Consider the following 25,708-nt stretch of genomic DNA (forward strand, 5'->3'; position numbering starts at 1 on the left):
TTCTAGGAAAGGTAAAGCGAAGACAGAAAAAATCACTCAGCGCTTGGAAATATACGAAAGTGAGATCGGCAATAGAGGAGGGAGGAAAGGAAATAGGGAATGCTAGTGGACGTTCTATGTAAGCCGACTGCTTTTCTGTTGTCAACATTTGCGGTATTTCTTTGTGCCATTCAAAACCGCACTGCGACACAACGACAAACCAACCAATTCAAGCGGTTGGGTGCTATATACTGGAGTTTCAATACAAGGACTGCGGAGGAGCTGTAGAATACAGCAAACGGTTTTTTGTACGCGTCGCGCGGTTTTCGCAAAAACTCACACAAAGGACGGCAACATGAATTACAAATTCAGCACAATCTTCTTTGTTCATTTGTAAAATCGAAAAATAAATTAAGGACAATGATGAAGTCCATCAGCGGTGAAAAAACGGAGCCTACAACAACAGCAAACAACCAATAATTTGGTAAGCTACACGCGTCCCGCTGAGTGCCAGTAATGGCGCTGAATTGCAAAAGCACTGAAAACGGAGTGTTGGACGCCTGAAAAACATTTAAATGAATTTTTGAGTTTAAATAAAAAATAGCTGCGTTTGCGAATGTAGTGGTTTTAATTTTTAAACTATCTCATACTTTTCAATATTATCATAGAGCAACTCACTTTTCAAACAAAAAAATTATGATGAGTTGGTTGAAAATACCACTATAAATAGCACACAATCAACTTTAGTAGAAATAGAAATGAAAAAAACAATCAAAAAAAAGAAGAAAAAATTGGAAAACGCCCGCCGCTGCATAGAACTTGAGTAATATTCTGACAGGCTGAATTGGACAGTTGGAGCTAACACCAATTTGCGCGCCACACAACATGCTAAACCGCTCAGTTAATAATAACAAGTAAGGAAGGGCTAAGTTCGGGTGTCACCGAATATTTTATACTCTCGCACGATAAAGTGATAATCGAGATTTTATTATCAGTCATTTACATACATATATTTCAAATACCGTATTTGTGTAAAGCTTTATTCCGCTATTATCAATGGTTCCTAATGTACACATATACATTTATTATACAGAGAAGGCATCAGATGGAATTCAAAATAGCGTTATATTGGAAGAAGGCGTGGTTGTTAACCGATTTCACCCATATTTCGTAGATGTCATCAGGGTGTTAAGAAAATATTATATACCGAATTTCATTGAAATCGCTGTAGTAGTTCCTGAGATATGGTTTTTGGTCCATAAGAGGACGAGGCCACGCCCGTTTTCAATTTTTAAAAACAGCCTGGGTGCAGCTTCCTTCTGCCATTTCTTCCGTAAAATTTAGTGTTTCTGACGTTTTTTGTTAGTCGGTTAAGGCACTTTTAGTGATTTTCAACATAACCTTTGACCATTAACCATTTTTGAACTATATATGGAAATGCCTACAGAAAACGACTCTGTAGAGTTTGGTTGACATAGCTGTAGTAGTTTCCACGATATGTACAAAAAACTTAGTAGGGGGCGGGGCCACCCCCACTTTTCCAAAAAAATTGCGTCCACACATGCCCCTCCCTAATGCGATCGATTGTGCCAAATTTCACTTTATTATCTTTATTTATGGCTTAGTTATGACACTTTATAGGTTTTCGGTTTCCGCCATTTTGTGGGCGTGGCAGTGGGCCGATTTTGCCCATCTTCGAACTTAACCTTCTTATGGAGCCAAGGAATACGTGTACCAAGTTTCATCATGATATCTCAATTTTTACTCAAGTTACAGCTTGCACGGACGGACGGACAGACGGACGGACAGACGGACGGACGGACAGACAGACATCCGGATTTCGACTCTACTCGTCACCCTGATCACTTTGGTATACATAACCCTATATCTGACTCTTTTAGTTTTAGGACTTACAAACAACCGTTATGTGAACAAAACTATAATACTCTCCTTAGCAACATTGTTGCGAGAGTATAAAAACGGACAAAGCAGTTAAAAGTATGCAACGATTTTTGAAAGTATTTTCTAAGGTGTTGAGTGAAAAGTGGTTAGGATTTAATAACGAAACGTTTTTATGGAGTCTTGTGGTAAGTTTTTTATTACTGCTTTGAATTTTTTAAGCTAACAATTTTGTATAACACATCCACTGAAATTGAATTTCAAAGCCTCATTTAAAAGGATGGTGTTCACAATTTGATGTAGAGTACAAACTTTTTTCTTTATATGAAGCTGCTTATATGTATAAGTATTACTAGCTGTGCCCGCGACTTCGTCCGCGTGGAATAGTGATTTTGGGCTTCATCTTTATCTTCGTCCGCGTCAATTTCTGTTATCAAAGAACTTCTGCGTAAATTATATTGTTTGTTTTATTTTCTGGTAGCAGAAGAACATATTGATTTTCTCCGCAACCTGATCTTGACAACGCGACATATAATTGGCCATGTTAAAAGCAGTCTTAGCGTAAATTGATCCCCACGTGTTTAAATGTTTGCCCCTGCGATTTATTAATTGTAACGGCGAAGGATAGCTTAAGGGGAAATTGAATTCTTTTGAAATTAAAAGATATATCAATTGGGATCATGGGGATGCGAGGTAAAAGTACTGTTTGACAAACTGCTGGACCAGTCAAAACGATTGCAACGATCACGTTATTGCGAAGAAATTTGACTTGAAGTCGGGTCCCGTTGCATAAATTAGGTGGTTTCAGATTTCTAAGTAAAATTATTGGGGCGCCTATTTTTAGCTTAAGGGAATGTGGAGGAAGGCCACTTGGGTTCAAAGAATTTAGAAACTCCTAGAATGAGCTGTGCGTCCACCTGCTAATAAAGTTGCAGCGATACCTGACGACGCTACTGCTAAGGCTAGCTGCCCCTGAGACCTTACTTTTGCTAATATAAGATTAGTAATGAAGGTCTTGCCGGTCCCACCGGGAGCATCCAAAAAAAAAAATCTTAAATTCTTCCTTCATTGAAACGAACACTTTGCAGAACACCATTATACGCTGTAACCTGGTCATTAACTAATCTTGGTTCATTTTGAATAATATACTCATTTAATTCATTTAACGGGTCCAAAAGCGAATAATTTCTTTTTGCTGCAGGAAGCCCAAAATCAGTTAGGGATTTGTCGCAAATCTCATGAATTTTATCTTCAATTATGATTAGTCCATCATTGTATACATCATCATTATATGCTAATGTCATATCCTGATTCTCATTACGCAGTCTGTTTAATATATCTTCACATAAAGCATTACGAAATTTATTCCATAACTCTAGGGGGTCAGATGGTTGGCAAAATATACGGATGATGGTAAATAATTCCCTTAATTTTGTAGCTGACTCGGATATGACAGCATCGGACATGTTATTTTGCCAATGTTCATCTCCCTCCAGTACACCTAATTCCTTGCAAGCGCCTTGATAAGTTTGGAAAATAATACCATTCACGGTCCTTAGATGTTCAAATGACACTGTTTTAAATAAAAACATTCAGTTTGAGTTGGATGAATGTTGTAAACACGGCCTAAAGTTGTGTCTTTTTTACACCGGGATATCCTTCAACATCTTGCCCACGTTTTCTTCTAGAAAATGAATTTCTTTGCCACACGTAATACTGAGGAACTTCGTGATATAAAAGGGTTTTTGCAAAATCGTCGCTTCTGCAAAGATCAAAGAACGCTGTAAGTGTCGTTGATGAAGAATTGTTAACACGATCTTGGAGATTTTCATTGTTATAAAAATAAACTCCTTGTCCATTTTCCAAATGAACTGATAAATGAACTACTGCCGGAAAACGTTCATAAATAGAAAATTGGAAAATTCTCCATAACGCTTCCGAGGAACTTATATAGCGACCATTTAGGTATCTTTCTACTTCATCGTTATTCATTTGTAACGAAAATGTGGCTTGATCAGAACCTGTATGAATATACTTACAGATGTACTTAATAGCTTTGACCGATTGACAAAACTCTACGTTAATGTGTGCATTGAAAATTCGTAATAGCACTGGATTATAGAGAACCACCCAACGATTATCCATGCTCATTTCTGTACCTTTGCCACGAATTACTGCTGTGTTTCCACCATTATCTGGAGACCTGCGTCTGTAGGTTGGGTAACCGTCATCCCCGGTTTGTATTTCCGAAATAAAATGTTTAGTGTACTTTTTAGAAAAAACGTTTTCTTTCATACATGGTGACACAGGACTATGAAATCCGCAAGGACCATGTATCATATTTTTTATGACAATATTATGAAGAATTGGATCTTGTTGTTTGTCAGGTATTTCAGCCGATATTATTGCATCTATAGAATCTGGTAATACTTTGTTAGCCAGCCACAATAAAATGTGGGCGTGAGGTAAACCTCTTTTTTGCCATTCTACGTTGTAAACAAAAGCTTTCGATGGTCCAAAAATATTCTTCTTCGTTAGTAGGTCTATCATTTTCTTGAGTTTTAAATTAAATACTCTAGAAACCAAATCATGTCTGCCGTAAGAATGTTGATTTAGTAATAACTCAATTTTTATTTCCGGCCATTCTGAGTTACATGTAAATGTAATGAAGAGATCAGGTCTTCCAAATTTCCTGACATATGTCATGGCATCTTGACTTTTTTCATTCATGAATCTGGGGATCCTGTAAATGACGACGGCAATATAACGTGCTGGCCAATATTAGAAGCGTTTGTATTCCCATCATTTACGACGGCATCTCTTAAATGAATGTATTCTTCTGCTCTCAATTTTTTTTGATTTCTTTTGATGAAGTCAAGCCTCTCTGAAATCATTTTTGCGCCATATCAACACCATATTGGTTAATAATCCTTTGAAATAATGTATGCTGTTAAAGTCATTTATTCTCACCATGAGTCTAAATGCATAAAACTGCATACATGATACAGTTTTAGATCCAGCAGTAGTATCCTGCTGTGGAATATTAATACAGTATCCATCGTTTCCAAAGGGAAATAATTGAAGCGGGTCATAAGATCTATGAGTTTCAGAAACTCGTTGAAGTCGACCATCTCTCTCAGTCAACACAATATCTCGGGGACCTTTGTCTTCGTCGATTAAAAGAACAGCTACCTCATCTACTACCGGCGCATTATACCGACCTCGATGCTCGTTGGGCGATTTCACATCAGCATGAATAATAAGTTTTAAATCATTGGACGTTCTATTTTCTAGATTGTACTTAAAACTTTTAATATACGTATTATGATCGTGAAGATATGTTTGGAGAACGTCGATAAGATCGATTTGCAAGATAGGGTTTAAATTTGAGCGCAAAGATATTTGATCTGAATGGGAAACAAAATATATTTGCAAAAATTTGGGTTGCGCCATTTCAGCTGGAAGTAAGTCACCGATCAAATGATAAACTTGCCCTTGGACTTTAAAAGCGGGCATAAAGTTTCCCTCACGAATTTCTTTGGCACCAAATGAAGTCATCTGAAATAGTGTATTATATTGTCTTGAGTGATTTATGAAATGCTTTGATGATGGATGTGAGCCTGATATCAGTTCTTTTAAAACTGATGTAGGTTGCGGAATTATAGGTATATTTACTTTGCCACCACTACAACACAGTCCTGGAGCTTCCGCCGCCCATTTTTTTGCTTGGCATAAGTTGCAAATTTTATCCATTCTACCAATATCAATATCATTTAACTCAGTATAGTCAAGGGTGCAATCATAAATAAACGCAGCATTCAATAAATTACTGCACTGAACTCGTTGCCTGCGAGTTCTATTTCTTGCTGATCGGGCATTTTGCTGTGCTAATCGATGGGATCGTTCAGCGCTTGATTCCCGATCACGGCTAGCCAAAGTTCGGGAATTCTGTGAGGCCAAACTTTGAGATCGTTCAGCGCTTGATTCCCGTTGTCGGTTCGCCAAAGTTCGGACATTTTGTGAGGCGAGACGCTGCGAGCGTTCAACGCTCGATTCTTTATCACGGTTTTGTTCACTGATTCCTCGTTGAGTACCCAATCTACGCATATTCTCATCCTCAGTTTCATTGCTGCGCAAAACTCGCAGTCGCTTTGCAGTAGCAGTCTGCCGAGAAAGCTGAGTTCTTTTTCTAGGCATTAAAGTGACAAAGAAAGAACGTAGAAAATTATTAAGTATTTACGTAAACTGAATATTATGTCAAAAGAATTACCATAAAACGAAAATAAGGTAAACTAACCTATTTATTTAATTAATAATCTACATGAAAACAAAAAAAAAAAAGATTAACTAGTAAGTAATATACTAAAACAAAAAATATCTACTATATAGAAAACAACCACAAAATGAAAATGTGTTTAAAAAGTATTATTACGATGATAATATATCGCAAAAACAAATTAGCGCTGCGTTCGACCGTTCAGAACGGAGACGACCGCGCGAGTGATAGCAGAAACAGTAGAGAACGTAGATCGTAGGTCCGACTCAGCTGATACGACCTATCTTACGGGACATCTCGACAGGATAAAATCTATGTCTTACTAACTGTGAAATCTATTGCTATTGCCATTGCCAAATCTGTATGTGGGCATTTGTTATCATAACATAATCATTTGCGCAGAGGCGCAGGGTAGGTAGGTTCGAGCTGATGTAGCGCATGCTTTGAGCTCTTAAAAAATTTATTTTATGACATTACGAAATGCCGTCGGGTAGGTAGCTGATGTAGCACACGTTTTGAGCTCTTGAACTCCTTAAATCTTTTATGTGGAAACCAAAAAAAAGATAAAGATCCTTTTGTTTACAAATGTATTTCTGGGAAAAATAAGAATTCATATTTTTGGACTACTATATACATAATAATTGTGACATAAATTTTATATACCAATTAAAATAATAAATTTAAAATGAGAAATGATATTTTGATTTATGCTTGTATATGCCCGATTTGCATAATAATTCTGTAAATTAACAATATTAAACTAAATATTAATTTTTTGGAAAAATGTTATTTTGAAAATGTACTTTATTTTCATAATGTAACACAACACAACCGTCTTAATACTCGCTCTTCTAAATTTCATATTACCGAAATGAAATTGCCGTCGGCATATGTATGTGTAAATGGGATATGTTGTCTCTTCGAAATTTTCATAAACCGCTTTCGCAGCGCAAGGAACGGAAGCCCTCAAAGATAAATAATTTCCCCCGTTTTTTACACATTTACCACTGTTACCTCGCTCCTATTGGTCGCAGCGTGATGCTATATAGCCTATAGCCTTCCTCGATAAATGGACTATCCCACACAAAAAGAATTATTCAATTCGAACCAGTAGTTTCGGAGACTAGCGCGTTCAAACAAACAAACTCTTCAGCTTTATAATATTAGTATAGATTAGTATAAACCGGTTCAGCAGCGAAAGGCTTACCAAATTTAGTAACAATGGTAGTGTATATAACGGGTGATCTAAGTATAAGTACTTTTTTGACAGATAACGCGTAAGTCGTCTTATAAAATTTGGTCAGTATCTGTTTGGCATTTCATCATGGAAAGACTTACTTACGCCTGAATAACGTTTACTTAAGTGTTATCAACATTTTTGTGGATGCATATATAATTTTGTTCACACACTTCCTGGCACTCAACTTTATTTACACTTTGCTTACACCTCATTGCAGGCAGCGGACTTTACCAAGGTTCAATGCAATAAAACGGTGGATATCTTCGAAGTTGTCAATTCGCCGGAGGTGAATAGCCTGAATTTAGGTCGACCGTTAATCTGCTGGTACCGCTTCCGTACGCTGAAAGGTGCACCACGGGTCTTTGTGTTGCGGTTGCGTGTTAAAAAATTTAAAGTGCTGAATGCAACACATTGCGATGATGGCTATTTACAGGTGAGTGTGGCGTGAGAAGACTGGAAAATTGAACAATACATGTGTAGTACAAAGAGTAGTGGCGAGCGTAAGGGCGGTAGTTAGACACACTCGCGAGTACTCAACGCAATTTATGACTTACTTCTGCGCGGCGAGCCAATATTAAAAGTACCGTTAGCAAATACTTTTGAAGAGCTACAACCAGCCTCGGATGAGAGACCCCCCTTTTGATGACGACCATGGCAAACGAAATAAGGACTACGAATTGAGGGCATGCACCTGGAATGTCCGGTCCCTTAATTGGGAAGGTGCCGCTGCCTAGCTGGTTGACATCCTCGCGAAAATAAGGGCTGACATCACCGCCGTCCAAGAAATGCGATGGACGGACAAGGTCTGACGAGTAGGTCCTTGTGACATTTACTCTAGTGGCCATATAAAGGAGCGCAAGTTTATTGTTGGTGTCGTGGTGGGAGAGAGACTCCGTCGCCGAGTACTATCATTCACTACGGTGAATGAACGTCTAGCCACAACACGCATCAAAGCGAGGTTATTCAACATATCGCTGATTTGCGCGGACGCCCCGACCGAAGAGAAGGACGAGGTGACCAAAGATGCCTTCTATGAGCGCTTTGAGCGCGCTTATGAGAACTGCCCCCGCCACGATGTCAAAATCGTGCTTGGCGACTTTAACGCCAGGGTGGGCAAAGAAGGTATATTTGGCACTACGGTCGACAAAAATTCAGCCTCCACGACGAAACATCCCCAAATGGGTTGAGGCTGATTGACTTCGCCGGGGCCCGAAATATTCGGTTATCTGTAGTACTAGATTCAAGCATAAGAAGATTCATCAAGCTACCTGGCTGTCTCCGGATCGAAAAACTACCAACCAGATCGATCATGTTGTGATAGACGGAAGACACGTCTCCAGTGTTTTAGATGTGCGTGCGCTCCGAGGTCCTAACATCGACTCGGACCACTATCTTGTTGCAGCTAAGATTCGCACCCGCCTCTGTGCACCAAACACAAGGAAGGTTCGACGTCGAGAAGCTGCAATCACAACAGACAGCCGAACGATTTTCTACTCGGCTTGCACTCCTGCTCTCTGAGAGCACTCGTCAACAACTCGGTATAAGGGAACTGTGGGACGGCATTTCAAACTCCTTACGTACAGCTGCTACCGAAACCATTGGTTTTCGGAAAGTGCAAAAGAACAGCTGGTACGACGAGGAGTGCCGTGTCGCCGCGGAGAGTAAACAGGCTGCCTACCTCGCAACGTTACGATCGACCACTACACGTGCGGGATGGGATAGATACCGAGAGTTGAAGAGGGAAGCGAGACGCATTTGTAGACAGAAAAAGAAAGAGGCCGAAATGCGTGAGTATGAAGAGCTTGATAAGCTGGCCGACAGGGGTAATGCTCGAAAATTCTACGAAAAAATGCGGCGGCTTACGGAAGGTTTCAAGACCGGAGCGTATTCCTGTAGAACCCCAAAGGTGATCTAGTCACTGATGCCCAGAGCATACTTAAATTATGGAGGGAACACTTCTCCAGCCTGCTGAATGGCAGTGAACGCACAACACCAGGAGAAGGAGAACCCGATTCCCCAATCAGATGACGGTGGAGCAGACGTTCCATTGCCCGACCATCAAGAAGTTCGAATAGCAATTACCCGCCTGAAGAACAACAAAGCGGCGGCGGCCGATGGATTGCCGGCCGAGCTATTCAAACACGGCGGCGAAGAGCTGATAAGGAGCATACATCAGCTTCTTTGTAAAATATGGTTGGACGAAAGCATTCCCAACGAAAGGAATTTAAGTGTGCTATGCCCAATCCATAAAAAGGGAGACCCCACAATATGCGCCAACAAGCGTGGGATAAGCCTCTTCAACATCGCATATAAGGTTCTATCGAGCGTATTGTGTGAAAGATTAAAGCCCACCGTCAAGAAACTGAGTGGACCTTATCAGTGTGGCTTCAGACCTGGCAAATCAACAAACGACCAGATATTCACCATGCGCCAAATCTTGGAAAAGACCCGTGAAAGGAGAATCAACACACACCACCTCTTTGTCGATTTCAAAGCTGCTTTCGACAGCACGAAAAGGAGCTGCCTTTATGCCGCGATGTCTGAATTTGGTATCCCCGCAAAACTAATACGGCTGTGTAAACTGACGCTGAGCAACACCAAAAGCTCCGTCAGGATCGGGAAGGACCTCTCCGAGCCGTTCGATACCAAACGAGGTTTCAGACAAGGCGATTCCCTATCGTGCGACTTCTTCAACCTGCTTCTGGAGAAAATAGTTCGAGCTGCAGAACTAAATAGAGAAGGTACCATCTTCTATAAGAGTGTACAGCTGTTGGCGTATGCCGATGATAATGATATCATCGGCCTCAACACACCGCGCCGTTAGTTCTGCTTTCTCCAGGCTGGACAAGGAAGCACAGAAAATGGGTCTGGCAGTGAACGAGGGCAAGACGAAATATCTCCTGTCATCAAACAAACAGTCGTCGCTCTCGCGACTAGGCACTCACGTCACTGTTGACAGTCATAACTTTGAAGTTGTAGATAATTTCGCCTATCTTGGAACCAGCGTAAACACCACCAACAATGTCAACCTAGAAATTCAACGCAGAATAACTCTTGCCAACAGGTGCTACTTCGGACTGAGTAGGCAATTGAGAACCAAACTCTATAAGTCGCTCATAATTACCGTCCTGCTATATGGTGCAGAGTCTTGGACGATGTCAGCAACGGATGAGTCGACGTTGCGAGTTTTCGAGAGAAAAGTTCTGCGAAAGATTTATGGTCCTTTGCGCGTTAGCCACGGCGAATACCGCATTCGATGGAACGATGAGCTGTACGAGATATACGACGACATCGACATAGTTCAGCGAATTAAAAGACAGCGGCTACGCTGGCTAAGGTCATGTTGTCCGGATGGACGAAAACACTCCAGCTCTGAAAATATTCGACGCAGTACCCGCCGGGAAGCAGAGGAAGAGGAAGACCTCCACTCCGTTGGAAGGACCAAGTGGAGAAGGACCTGGCTTCGCTTGGAATATCCAATTGGCGCCACGTAGCGAGAAGAAGAAACGACTGGCGCGCTGTTGTTAACTCAGCTATAATCGCTTAAGCGGTTTCTACGCCAATTAAGAAGAAGAAGAAGTTAGCAAATATTTTCGCTCAAGTAAACAGACTGTTTTTGGGGTTTTTTGATATATATTTTTGCAACAGCAAAAACCTGTATTTTTTGCTCCAATTTTTTTTTTGTCTTTGCGCCGTCTGAAAGCATGGCGTAGTTCAAATGGTTCATATGCATGCCCCAATTTTTGAACTACCACCACCCGGGAAAGTCTGATTTATGAACGCGGGAAAGTGCATTGGACGCTGCGTCCGGTTGGAAAAGATACTCAGCTCTGTGGGAGCGACCAGCAGTGAAACGCACTTGAAGTGCATATGGGTGAAGCATTTCCTTTCTTACTCTATAGACGCCTGTTGGTAGGCTAAAGTGTTTTTCTTTTTTCTGGCTTTACTTTGTCACTATGTGGTACTTTGGGTTTAGTATTCGGCAGTGAGTAGTGGAATATAATTTTTTTTGCGACCGGCTACTTAAATTATGACATATGAGACTGCTGGCGCAATAACGAAAAAATAGTTAAATATACGTGCGTAGGCAAGTCTACTATTTTGCTTTATAACATTAGCTCAATCTAGAGCGCCATAAAGTATGCACATAGGTTTTCCACAACATGTACTCACTAGCAAAGGCAGTGCAATAAAAAGTGGAATTAAATGAAATTGCTGAAAATCGCATATGCCAAAGTAACGACGACAAACATTTTCCAAATTAATGCACGTCTTTAAAACGTACGTTTTTTGGTTCTGTACTTTGAGAAACTCAGAAATTAGCTGGGCAGGGTTGACTTCACTTTTTATTCCTTATTTACTTCCATGCGTTTACTTGAATATTTGTGTATTTCTCTTCCCATGATGTGATGTTGTTAGAAACTAAACTCGATCATTAAATTAAATTTAAAACGAATCTTTTGAAAAACCAACTAAAAGTGTCCCGAAAATTCTTGGCATCCATTACTCCTTGCAAATATGATTTTGTGATCTTGTGCTAGTTCCAATTTATCACATGTTAAATTCTAACTTATCTTAGAAGTCCAAATTTTGCAAAAACATGTATCTCAAGGTATTTAAAAAACTACAACTACAAGAAGTTTTGGAAGGAATCTTAATTTTTTAGATACATATATGTTATAAACGTTATAGATACATATAGTATATATAATTAAAATTTCTTTTTCCGTTGAAAACTTGACTCTGGTTTACGAATGGCTAAAATTCAATCAATAATTCCCCATGAACCCTTACAAAGATAAACATAACATAAAGAATTTTGAAATTCAATGATTAAGTTTTTTTGAGTTAATTATATTGATTTTCATTCTAATATATTGGGCACGAGACAAATTGTGGTAATGAATCCTGAACTTAGTCTTTTCTTTCTTCTGCAATTTTCTTCCTTAATAAATCTTGTTTTACAAGAAATATTGCAGCTGTAGAATTAATTTAAAGCTATTGGGAAGAAAATTATATTTCATGATTACATTAATGGTCTTCAGTTAAGCCTAAATATTATATTAAAATAGTCTTCAAAAATTTTTTCACTGGTATTTTCCCGTAGAAAATAGTCTGTTCAGCAAATACAAAATAATGAAAAAGTTCAAATCCAACGGCATCATTCTCACATTTAGTTAGTCAAATGGTCAATCATTCAGAAATTAATTAATGAATTTCATTAAAAATCAATAATAAATTACATTTAAATATTTAGTTAAATTAGCACCTGCACAATGATTAGGCAAGTACGCATACGAGCACATAGATTAATACTGTTATATATGTATGTACTTGTATATGGTACGTTTAATATCACCTCAATGCATATAGACGACAGGATAACGACCCAAAACACACAACTTATCTTGTACATGAATGGTTGTTATGGAAATAAAAATAACTCCATAGGTCCCGCAATCACTAGACATTAATCCTATTCAAAATATTTGGAACTTTTTGGAAAACCGTATTCGAAAACATCGAATTTCATCAAAATAAGGCCAAAAAGCTGGATCATGGACTTAGTGGATCAAAATATCCGGAAATAATTCTAGAAATTGAGTGAGGAGCATACAACGATGTCTAGGGACAGTAATAGCAACAAAATGTAGGCCAAAAACCGTTAAAAGTATTGTAATTACTTTTGTTTTATGTAAACAATCATAAGTGTTCGTAAACTTTTTTGATATAAATTATGCTCATTTTAAGCTTTAACTTTAATTTTTTTTATTTGTGTAAAAAAAAAAATATTTTGATATGCTATGTTTAATGTTAAATATACATATCTTGAAATGGATAGAAAAAAACCACAAAATTTATTAATTTTGAAACAAATAAACGTGTCGCAATTTAATGGAATTAGGTGCATGTAAACTTTATTGGTCCACTGTATATAATTATGCAAGAGGGCGGGTGTATGTATGCGCGTGTGTGTGGACGTGGCAACTGAATATTCGAAAATCAATAATTCGAAATGAAGTCTGCAAAAAAATGCAAAATACACGTCGACTACAGCGAGGACCTGACACTGTCGCAGCGAGTTGCTGATAACTCAACGCGGATGAATGGCTGCTTGGTTGCATAAGCGCAACTAAGGTTGTTTTTGCTGTTGTTATTGCCTGCTGTTCCGTCTACTGATTGGAGTGACTTGTCGGCTGCTGGTGGCTGATTCTTAATTTATTCGATCACATTCGACGGGAAATTAATAACGTAATGCCATACGGCAAAACGGTAAGTAGCGATGATAATAACATAAAACAATTCAACACACACCTGCATACGTATACTTAAATATAAATGTGTACGTGTGATACAGGTGTAAGTTGCAAGCTGCACTTGTAGGTGTATGCAGCATGGCTGATGGCTTTATTGTTGGCTTTGCGCACACTTCGCTGAAAATCAGGTGAGCTGTCGTAACGAGCACAGTGTTGCTGAATATCCCTACATTTCATCGCTTTGAAGATACTAATGTGGTAATGACGTGATATGAGGCGGTCTGCGTTGGTGTTGTGAGACCTTGATTCTGCGAGGTGATAGAATGAAAATCATCAAGGCCCGGAGACCTGAAGAAATACACACATATTTATTGAATGTACATATCCGTTGTCATGCCATTACACAGATACATATATGAACTTCTGTGTAAATTTTTGCAGCATTTTTTATTTTCTTTACTTGTTGCTTTTTCAGCGAATTTCAATCTTTAACCGGCCTTCTCACTACAACCCTGTCCATATTATCACGTCACTTGCGGAATAATTCTTTGCTCACATTCCAATGTTATACTCGTATATAGTAAGATATTTCAATTTGATTCTGTTGAATTATTTAGCTTACTGCGTTAGAGCTTTCAGTCATGGCCAGAAGATGAATTAAATCAAGAGATTTGTAGTTTCAGTAGGATTTTAGAGGCTTTAGAGAAGTACCAAATATAATCAGTTCTTCTTTTTCTTAAAGATAACTAAAGCCTGTTGAGCTTAAATATATTTTCCTACTTTAAAAAGCTGAAAACATTCAAAATCTGCGAAAGACAAAACTCTAACGATTAATATGTAGCTAAATAGTTATTACTCGTACTAATGTTATTACTTAATGAATTATGTTCATTATACTTGCCTTTAACATAAAATTTCAAAACAATTGCAATTTTAATTCTCAAAACCTTCAGTCCAAGTTTTTCTGGTATTAATGACATCTGCATTATGCATTCTTTTTGAAATAAAGATCATTTGTATCTTTCTTCAGCAATCTTTTACTCCTGTATGGAAATATTGTAACTCAGTTGCACATAAAGTCCTACAGTTCAATTAATTATCATTCCGGATGTAAATATGCATGTAAGTTTATCAGTGTGATTCGCGCGCCTACAGAAAGCGGCAACGATTATTAATTTATGCCGCCAAGCGATGAGATCCCCGACGAGCAGTTGCATATACACTCGGACAAGGCATCTAAAATAAAGATATGGTAAAGGAAGTGAAAGAAGAAAGAGATGTATAAGCACACGTAACCAGTATATAACAGGATATATATATTCCATATTTATTCTTCATGCTTGTTCACGCAGGTAAAGCGTGTTTTGAAGCCGTCAAAAGTGGATAACCACTGCCAGCTGTATCTTCGTACACCTTACCGCTACCTTCGTTTTAACTGTACTCCTCCCACACAGACTATTGGAGATATATATCACTCACATACACAAGTACAAAGTTGATTGTAAAGACCAATCTGTAGCAGACATCATTTGATGATCCAGATGACTGCTGTTGTTATATTGTGTTGCTTGTAGTAGCTACTACCAGCCTTTGACAAAATTTACCGTTTTCCTTTTCTTTCTCCATTGTACTAAGCTTATAGCTTTCCATTACTTCTAAAGACAAACTTCTGAAAGCGAATTTAGAGACAGCGGCTACGCTAGCTAGGTCGGATCAGGTGAAAAAGACCTGCCTGCTCTTGGCATCTCAAATTGACGCAAAAATCCGAAAAGAAGCAATGACTGGAGCGCTATTGTAAACCAGTAAAGAAGAAGTAGTTATATTTTTAGTCGCTCATCAAATTATAATTTGGTTTTAACAGCGTAAATAATATAAGCTCAATTAATAAAAGTTAATTTGCCATTATACTATGTATATACAAATGCCATCTTCCGATCACGGGATTGAGGCTATTGGGCAAATTATCTCTAATCGACTCGATTGAATAAGATTTCACCGTATCAAAATGGCAGTTTTTAATCTCGCCACAGAGGAGATTTGCATCAAATCTACTCGAAATCTCTTTGTTCAGCTTTGACTTAGTGCCAACTGTTTGTCAGTAAGCAAATCTATTACATTATTACAGCTGATTTACACAAAGAGTAAAAATGTAAACAAACAAATAGATTAAAAGCAATGAAGCTGAATAGATTGAGGGGTTACATGCAGTTAAGATTTTCAACAAATAAAGATTTTTACTTTATTTTCTTAACGGAAATACAGTGGACCAATAAATTTTCCATACACTTAGTTCTATTACATTACGACGCGTTTATTTGTTTTAAAATTAATAAATTTTGTGTTTTTTTTTTATACATTTCAAGATACGAATATTTAGCATTAAATATAGCATATTAAGAAAAGTTTTTTTTTTACACAAATAAAAACAAGTAAGGAAAAGCTAAGTTTGGGTGTCACCGAACATTTTATACTCTCGCATGATAAAGTGATAATCGAGATTTCATTATACGTCATTTACATATTTTTCAAATACCGTATTTTTGTAAAGTTTTATTCCGCTATCATCATTGGTTTCTAATGTATATACTCGTATTATACAGAAAGGGCATCAGATGGAATTCAAAATAGCGTTATATTGGAAGAAGGCGTGCTTGTGAACCGATTTCACCCATATTTCGTACATGTCATCAGGGTGTTAAGAAAATATTATGTACCGAATTTCATTGAAATCGGTATAGTAGTTCCTGAGATATGGTTTTTGGTCCATAAGTGGGCGAGGCCACGCCCATTTTCAATTTTTAAAAAAAGCCTGAATGCGGCTTCCTTCTGCAATTTCTTCCGTAAAATTTAGTGTTTCTGACGTTTTTTGTTAGTCGGTTAACGCACTTTTAGTGATTTTCAACATAACCTTTGTATGGGAGGTGGGCGTGGTTATTATCTGATTTCTTCCATTTCTGAACTGTACGTGGAAATGCCTGAAGAAAACGACTCTGTAGAGTTTGGTTGACATAGCTGTAGTAGTTTCCGAGATATGTACAAAAAACTTAGTAGGGGGCGGGGCCACGCCCACTTTTCCAAAAAAATTGCGTCCAAATATGCCCCTCCCTAATGCGATCCTTTGCACCAAATTTCACTTTAATATCTTTATTTATGGGTTAGTTATGACACTTTATAGGTTTTCGGTTTCTGCCATTTTGTGGGCGTGGCAGTAGGCCGATTTTGCCCATCTCTCGCAACAATGTTGCTAAGAAGATTATTATAATTTTGTTCACATAACGGTTGTTTGTAAGCCCTAAAACTAAAAGAGTCAGATATAGAGTTATGTATACCAAAGTGATCAGGGTGACGAGTAGAGTCGAAATCCGGATGTCTGTCTGTCCGTCTGTCCGTCCGTCCATCCGTGCAAGCTGTATCTTGAGTAAAAATTGAGATATCATGATGAAACTTGGTACACGTATTTCTTGGCTCCATAAGAAGGTTAAGTTCGAAGATGGGCAAAATCGGCCCACTGCCACGCCCACAAAATGGCGGAAACCGAAAACCTATATAAAGTTAAGTCATAACTAAGCCATAAATAAAGATATTAAAGTGAAATTTGGCACAAAGGATCGCATTACGGAGAAGAATATTTGGACGCAATTTTTTTGGAAAAGTGGGCGTGGCCCCGCCCCCTACTAAGTTTTTTGTACATATCTCGGAAACTACTACAGCTATGTCAACCAAACTCTACAGAGTCGTTTTCTTCAGGCATTTCCATATACAGTTAAAAAATGGAAGAAAACGGAAAATAACCACGCCCACCTCCCATACAAAGGTTATGTTGAAAATCACTAAAAGTGCGTTAACCGACTAACAAAAAATGTCAGAAACACTAAATTTGACGGAAGAAATGACAGAAGAAAGCTGCATTCAGGCTTTTTTTTTAATTTAAAATGGGCGTGGCCTCGCCCACTTATAGACCAAAAACCATATCTCAGGAACTACTAGACCGATTTCAATGATATTCGGTAGTTAATATTTTCTTAACACCCTGATGACATGTACAAAATATGGGTGAAATCGGTTAAGAATCACGCCTTTTTTCAATATAACGCTATTTTGAATTCCATCTGATGCCTTCTCTGTATAATACGAGTATATACATTAGGAACCAATGATGATAGCGGAATAAAACTTTACAAGAATACGGTATTTGAAAAATATGTAAATGACTTATAATGAAATCTCGATTATCACTTTATCATGCGAGAGTATAAAATGTTCGGTGACACCCGAACTTAGCTCTTCCTTACTTGTTGGCCTACATATTGTTGCTATTATTGTCTCCAAATGGGTTGGGGCTGATCGACTTCGCCGGGGCCCGAAATATGGTTATCTGCAGTACTAGATTTCAGCATAAAAAGATTCATCAAGCCACCTGGCTGTCTCCGGATCGAAAAACCACCCACCACAGCGATCATGTTGTGATAGACGGAAGACACGTCTCCAGTGTTTTAGTTGTGCGTACGCTCCGAGGTCCTAACATCGACTCGGACCACTATCTTGTTGCAGCCAAGATTTGCACCCGCCTCTGCGCAGCAAAAAACGCACGCCAACAAACACAAGGAAGGTTCGACGTCGAGAAGCTGCAATCCCAACAGATAGCTGAACGATTTTCTACTCGACTTGCACTCCTGCTCTCTGAGAGAACTCGTCAACAACTCGGTATAAGGAAGCTGTGGGACGGCATTTCAAGCTCCTTACGTACAGCTGCAACCGAAACTATTGGTTTTCGGAAAATGCAAAAGAACAGCTGGTACGACGAGGAGTGATTGATATAATCGGCCTCAACACCCGCGCGGTTATTTCTGCTTTCTCCAGACTGGAGAAGGAAGCAAAGCAAATGGGTCTGGCAGTGAACGAAGGCAAGACAAAATATCTCCTGTCATCAAACAAACAGTCGTCGCACTCGCAACTTGGCGCTCACGTCACTGTTGACAGTCATAGCTTTGAAGTTGTAGATAGTTTCGTATAGTTGGGAACCAGTGTAAACACCACCAACAATGTTAGCCTGGAAATCCAACGCAGGATAACTCTTGCAAACAGGTTCTACTTCGCACTGAGTAGGCAATTGAGAAGCAAGGTCCTCTCTCGACGAAAAGAAATCAAACTCTATAAGTCACTCATAATTCCCGTTCTATATGGTGCAGAGGCTTAGACGACGACAACAACTAATGAGTCGACGTTGCCAGTTTTCGAGAGAAAAGTTCTACGGTCTTGTGCGCGTTGGCCACGGCGAATTTCGTATTCGATAGAACGATAAGCTCTAAGAGTTATGCGACAGCGGCTACGCTGGCTAGGTCATGTTGTCCGGATGGACGAAAACTCTCCAGCTCTGAAAGTATTCGACGCGGAACCCGCCGGGGGAAGCAGAGGAAGAGGAAGACCTCCACTCCATTGGAAGGAACAAGTGGAGAAGGACCTGGCTTCGCTTGGAATACACAATTGGCCCCACGTAGCGAAAAAGAAGAAACGACTGGCGCGTGTTTTTAACTCGGCTATAATCGCGTAAGCGGTGTCTACGCCAATTAAGAAGAAGAAGATTAAAATATATAATATAGCACACACAAGTGTATATACGCACTTGCAAATACAAAAATCATATTCTATTAGCATGAGCCCTATACAAAGCAGCTGTGTGCTATGAACTTTTACTACTCAATTGCAAATAACTTCACATCCACACAAACAAATGTATATAATAAAATATCTATCTATAGTATGTTCGCCTTGAACATTTCACTTTATATCTGATCTTTTTTCATTCTCTTTTTGCAGACATATCCATCCCAACCGTCGCGGAGAAGTGGAGCAAGGAGAAGTTCCAGAAACCATACACATATTCGCTATACCTGAGTCGCGTTTAGTTAAGTATTACGCTTCACCATCAAATGGTACGTATACCCACGGGTGAGCTGCCTTTTACCGCACAATAAGCCATTAGTGACTGGCAATGTTTCACTGTGTGCCGCAGCGCTGACACAACAAATAACTGTGTGTGCTCACTGCTGACGTCTTCGCATTAGAAAGAGCTTCAGCTGCTTGCCCGCTTACCGTTCGTCGATCTGTTTGTGTGCTGTGACCTTTTTGCAGCATCCCTCAATGGCTTCTGGCGCCCGGCTGTGCCGCTGCTGCTGTGAGGCAATAATTGAATTATGTTATTATTATTATGCGTAATTTAAGTGCTTTCCGCTACCGTAATCATATTTTCCTAAGCGCGATGATGCGCAGCCAAGCTCGGTGGTGAAGCTGGCGTGGTCGATGAAGCAGATGAATAACGGCGCGATGAAATGAGTGAAATAAAAATAATGGAAGGGAATTCACCTTCATATGTAGGCTGTGACATATTTCCAGTACGAATCAAATAGAGGAGAGAGTTTTATACGGAGTTAAAAAATCTAATAGGATAACTGATAAATTTATGCTTGATTAAAGATCTACAATTTAAAGGTGAGTGACATAGGCTAAAAAAGCACCTAAAAGCCCCTATTCCTTTGAATATTTAACCGGACAGTTTGGAAAAAAATATGATTTACGGTTCAACGACTAACTTAGAGTATTTTAAGTACATTTTACGATTTTCGGTTTTAGACTGGCTTTTCGATAGTATCGTTTTGAAAATCATAGTAAGATATTAACGCCATATCTCACTATCTCTTGAATAAGTTATAGCAATACTTATAATGAGAATGGTTGCTTGTAAGCAGGAAGTGTCAAACTTCGAGCCATAAATAGAATGCAACACTTGCTTTGATACAACTTAAAACTCTTATTTTTCTTCACTGGAATAACTTGAAATGTATTTATAAGAGTTTCATAATAAATATATATGTACATAAATTGCTCATACTATTTAAGCAGAGAGCTTAGGGAGAGTTAGTTGTTATTTGTCTTGAGAAAGCTTTGGCTTCCATGTCCTTTCCTAATCTCAAACTGGATTGTAGTATCGAGTGATTAGTATTAGGTTCCCATATCTACATATCTTCTACCCCGAAAAATCTGCTACAGCCTTATTTAGCAGATGTCAATAAGTTCCGGGGAGGTATGACGTGGATGTTGATGACGAAGGTTTTTCTTGTTTTAACATCCTTTGTGATTACGATTACCAGAAATAATGTTATCGTTGGACAGCATTACTCATCAGCTTGCTAGACAGTGTTCTTTGGAGCTGCAGTATTTTGTACGATAGGATTTGCAAATTTATTTTCTTTCTGATTGATAGCTAGTTCGGCAAGCATAATCATTTAGTCTAGGTTTAGTATCGAATTTGTCTTGCAGGTCAATGGAGGATAGGTAAAACATGGATTTAGGTTTATTCCTATTCGCAAGGAAGCTATAAATTACAGTAGTTTTGTACACATATAGTATGTTAGTTTTTGGTACTTTTGGGTTGTTCTTCAAGAGCCTGTTGGAGCTTTTTCTAACAATTCAAATCCATTCAAATTGAAGCCTATTTATGATAACTACAATTAATACGAACCGAAAATATTATTAGTATTTAGTATTAAATGTATACCAACAACATTCTATTTTTAGAATACCATATTTTCAAGAATTCTACTCAGATTCCTTTTGATCCGTTTTGCTTCAAGTTTCAGTTTTGCTTGTTTCCAGTGCCTAACTAAATTATTGTCATCCGTGTTCATTTTACAATTCTGCCCAACTTACCTACTTCTTTGTACAAATAGGGAGACGCATATACTTACATACTACGTATGTAACGCACATATCTCAACTTGTCCTGAGTGCACATCACCATATTCAAGCTAATCAAACTTTACCTTCATGTACATTTATATATATCTATTTCTCTCCAGTAATTCAAATAAAATTCAATTACCATTCGAGTTGATAAGCATCAATGAATTTACCTTCCATAAGACTATACTTGTCTTAATATTAATATATATTTTCTACATCACTACAATGGGAACTCATCTCTTTGCTGCAGGCGTACATAAATTTTATATTCGCAAACTAATCACTACTTTTCCGACGATTTCTGACAATAAAAGAAAACTAATAGGAGTGGTAAAAAATAGGGGTATAAAGGAGATGGTACACGCTTATGTGCGTTTATGTAAAGGACTTTATTCATGTTTTATTCGAGCGGTTGACAATAATTGATTTATTACTATATTTTTGGTTTTGCAAAGTGCTAATTTGTATTTTACCATAAATTCATAAAATTTCTTTGTTGGAGAAATATGCTTTTAATTAAACTTAAAATCCACTTGTTTAAGCATTTCGGCTGGTAACTGGCGAATGACACGCGCGATGATTTGCTCCAAGGCGTGCATCGAAGCGGACTTGTCTTTAGATATCCCCATAGAAAAATGTCTCCCCGTGAAATTATGAGCTAAAGTGTTCCTTCGATAAATCATTTGATTGATGCGATCAATGGGAGGTGGCGCTGTCTTGCTAAAACCAAATGTTGCCGAGATCACGACCATCATTTTTGAAGAAATATGAACCGATGATTCCATCAACCCAGAAACCACACCAAGCCGAAAAACTACGGTGGATCAATGGTAGCTCTTGAATCTTTTTTTTTTTCTCTTCCTCCTCTCTTCCTCTTCCTCCAAATGCGTCAATTTTGCTTATTTACATACTCATTGAGCCAAAAATGGGCCTTTTCATGAACCGATAGAGCGAAGGGATCTTGCAAAAGCTGTATTTGGTACACTTTCACGACGTATACATTTGGTACACATACGTCGTTCGGAGTTGCTGCATCATCACTGTATGTATGCTGAGGGTGGTCTATTCGGTCGAATGATAACCAATACTGAATGCTGGGTCTCAAGATGAGTAATGTAGTTGCAAAGCGCTCGAAATACATTTTTTACAGAACGTGAGTTTTCGTAATAAAGTTGAACGATTTATAAAAGTAGTTCAGGCGTAAGTCTTTTCATGTTAAAATGCCAAACACTACTGAACAAATATAACATGACAGATCGACACGACTCACGTATTTAAAAAAAAAAAGTCTGAAAAAGTTTTTATAAAAGGGTTTATATATAAAAGGTAAAAAAAAGACAGTTTTCTTGGGTTTTGTAATAGGTAGCTATATGCTGAACTCTCCGATCTGAACAATATGGTCGGAGCTTGTAGATGTCTTTAATAATATTATGTGAAAATACCGTTAAGACAATTTGTCAAACCAAAATGTTTCCATAAAAGGACTTTAGTTGAAAATACAATAGATAAAAAGAACGTTTGTACGGTGACCTTCTTGGACGTGTCTTAAGCTTCTGACAAAGTTTGGCTTTGTTAGCAGAGAGTTAACGTCAATATCTACTCGACGAGTGCATTCAGCAGTCAATGCGATTACTAAGTGAGCATCTAAGTGGCGCATCAAATTAAATGACATCAAACCAATTCCCATCGACTTTACCTTGAAAAAGTCGACATATCCGATTTATATAAATAACACTCTTATACCACATCATAACAGAGCTAAGTACCTAGGTATCACCTTAGACACTGAGCTACGCTGGAAAGAGCATGTCAAAAAAAGGAGTGAGCTTGATATGAAATTTCCTAAGCTTTACCCCCTTGTTTTGTCTAGAGCCCAACTATGGAGTTGCTGAAGTCAAAGCTGTATTGCCAGCGTTCAGGGTTTTCAAAGTAAGGTACTAAGGACTATAGTTAACGTTGGTACGTTAGATCCGCTCGCCTGCACGTGTAGTTCAGGGATAAATGAAATCTCCAAAATTGTGAAGTATCTCGAACTGAGGCTTAGACAGCACGCGGAAGCCTCCAGACTCGTCGAAATTGCTGGGCGAGAAATTCGGTTGAAACGCAAAAAGCCTTCCGACCTAGTAAGACAACAGTACCAGCAAATATATTTCTTAACGTTTAGCTTTTAAGTATTTATTCTAATTAATTAGAATAGGATTGTTTGCTAGTATTTTATTTTTATATACTAGGTACATTTGAAAAAAAAAAAAATAGTTAACCAATCGATATTTTTTATTTTTTTTATTTTTTTTATTTTGCAATTGTACCTAGTATATTAAAACGAAATACTAACAAACTATGTATGGAAGCTATACGTAAAAGTTTTCCCATAATGGCGGTTCCAATAAACGAGGTTTTTATATCGATATCTCAAAAACTGAGAAAATCGTATATACTTATGTACAGCACGTTAAATCAACGCAGCTTGCAAGGCTAATCATATACGAGTATATATTTACTTTATAGAGACTCCAACGTTTCCTTTTGGGTATTAAGCACATCGTGGAAAACTTATATTTGAATTGTTACATTTATAATAGGATTAAATTATTTATGAGTTAAAAATTTCGAATATTTAAAAAAACTTAAAATATGTATAGTAGAATTTCAGCAAAAACCTCACAAAACTGAGAAAGTAAATTTAATCTATTGTATTAACAAATTATGCATATTCTTGTTCTTTTTTTCTATTGATTTAATTAAACGCACTTACAGAACAGTGACAGTTTTAATGCAACTTATTTACTTCTGCAAATACATTTTACATTACATTACATATTTTTGAAGAAATGGACGCTATATTTGTTTAAGTTTATTGTCAGAAAAGCAACAATTAATTTCACATTTTCGCAACAACATATTTTGTTGAAAGTGTTCGCTGAAAAATTTCCTTAAATTATACACTTTCAAGGGAAGTGCTTTTTAATGTGCTGTAAAACATGGCGAAAGCAAAAAATGAGGAAAACGTACGTACGCCTAAATATATTCAAGCTTTACTGCTTACCTTAAGCACTTTATCCGCAGTTGTTTTCCATTTGCCGAGCGCTGACTCGCATACAATTTTCGCATTATCTCGAACGCCTTAAATCATTTCAGGGCGCCAACGCAGGATGTTTTTCACACTTTTCACCTGTCTTTTGTTGCGTTTTTTCCTTTTAGGCGCTTTCAATAGTTTTTTTTTCATTAATTCAAGTTGAGCGAATTTTGTTAAACTTTAAATCCTTTCTTCTAACGCCTCATGCATTTTGACATATTTTGGCATATATATATCTTTTATATTTAATTCATCACTTTCTTTCTTTCTCTTCCAGGCACAACTGTGAGCGCGAATATCGCGATAGCCGCCTGCTAACGTGTTATGTGCAATCTGCCGCATATCCTGGCCTATATCCGCGTGCACTGAACTGTCTTTATAAATTGCTTACGCGTCAGCCATATATAAAACTGTATTTGCAGAATGAGCAATTCGCTGTGGATGGACAGAGGTAAGTACATGAATGGACAGTTGAAGTAATAGCTGATATCATTGACAAATAAATCGAGCGTACTAGTTGAGGCGATATTAGAAATCGCAAAGGAGTATATATGCCCCTATGCTGCCAGTTTGAAAAGTCCAAGTTTTTGATTCATTTGTGTTGCTAATATGATTCCTCCCAAAATCATAAGCTTCTACATGCAGTAGCAGGTGTTTTCTTAGATTTTTGGTTATCATTGAGGCAATTGATATTTCGGAGTTGGTGCTTTTTGGCAGTTGTTACTTGATTTCTATTTAGTTTTAATTTAGTATTTTATAATTTGCGCTTGAAAATTGTACACATTTATTACCAAAATATAGGTTCGGGCGATACATCGTGCGCTGCTTCCAATATTTGGGCAGCATAATCGCCAAAGCAAGAGTCAGTAATTCGAGGAGTCATGGATCGGTTTCGCTTTAAGTTTTATCGAGTAGTTAATGCGCATCCTCAGAAACGCCGTACAATACGTACCGCTCTGTTGTGAAACATTGTATCAAAGAAGGTCCAAACAAGCTCATCCGATATTGCGTGCAATAATAACAGCTGTGCTTATTCACTTTATGGAAGGTTTTGGAAGAATCTTGGTTTGCGAGCTTACAAAATCCAACTCTTTTTACTAATTAAAATCGAACGACCATCAGGTATGAGGCATGTTCAGTAAATCGATTCCAATTGTTGAAATGTTCTCAAAAATTCAGTGTTTGGTATGCTCTTGGGACAGAGGAAATCATTGGCCCATATTTATTCTAAAACAAAACTG

This window comes from Bactrocera tryoni, chromosome 3 (assembly GCF_016617805.1).
Source record: "Bactrocera tryoni isolate S06 chromosome 3, CSIRO_BtryS06_freeze2, whole genome shotgun sequence".
NCBI classification, from domain to species: domain Eukaryota; kingdom Metazoa; phylum Arthropoda; class Insecta; order Diptera; family Tephritidae; genus Bactrocera; species Bactrocera tryoni.